At 34.2% G+C, this 848-nt stretch overlaps 1 protein-coding gene across 1 annotated transcript in view; it reads left to right on the top strand.

The window, feature by feature from the left end:
• Window positions 1-394: 394 nt before the first annotated feature.
• Window positions 395-848, top strand: part of LOC119594694 — a gene marked incomplete in the record, with an annotated part of 31,200 nt that continues 30,746 nt past the window's right edge. Inside the window, 2 exon segments of the mRNA XM_037943750.1 lie at window positions 395-481; window positions 790-836.

Here is an 848-nt window from a genome sequence, read left to right as displayed (position 1 = left end):
GTGTGTGTGTGCATGTCCAGTTACACGTGTGTGCTTCAGTTTTTACTAATTGTCTGACTCACAGCGTGTGATAGATAAGCTTTCAGTTTTAATATAAGAAACTTTTTCATTCTTTATCAAACACTCAGATGATTAAGGGTACAGAAAAGTTTCCAGCTAATTTCATATTTATTGTTAATAATGTTCTTTTTTCATCTCTTAATTATTACCCATACTATCAAAACCCTCTGGAAAATTTCCAATAAATATGCCTCAAACATATTCGATATGAAAATAATTAACTCGATTTTGATACGTTCCTGCAAGCGTCTTTTCATAGCAATGACAACTTTCCAAAGCGTAGTAGTAGAATACATATAAATACGCGTTCGTGTTGGAAGACCGTTTACAAGAACGCCACCTGCTTGCGCGGATTTCAGCGGCGGGGAATCGAAATATTCAAACGAGAATCAAACCTATAATATAATTCTACTTTTGTGAGGTGAGTTTTTCGATTATTTGTGTTTGTGATTTATGATTTTTTAAAAAATAAATGTGATGTATAGATGTAGTGTACGGAGTCGTATAAGTCATAAAAAATACCTGAATTTAATGTAAGCTCCACGTTACCTGTATTGCCAGGTATACAAACTTCATTATAAACCACAGAAAGAGATTCACAAAATCCACCCGTATACATGTAATGAATATTTATTTAATGTTAGGAGAAAATAACGAATATGCGCAATCATTTATGTAAACAAAAGAGCATTCAATATTCGTCTCTAAAAACGCAATTTCTACTGACAGAGCGAGATGTTAATCAAAGGATTCGGACACCTGCTTAGGCCTACCAGGTGAGGCGAAGG

The sequence above is a fragment of the Penaeus monodon genome, chromosome 34 (assembly GCF_015228065.2).
Source record: "Penaeus monodon isolate SGIC_2016 chromosome 34, NSTDA_Pmon_1, whole genome shotgun sequence".
Taxonomy (NCBI): domain Eukaryota; kingdom Metazoa; phylum Arthropoda; class Malacostraca; order Decapoda; family Penaeidae; genus Penaeus; species Penaeus monodon.
This window is presented reverse-complemented; position numbering and strand designations above follow the sequence as displayed.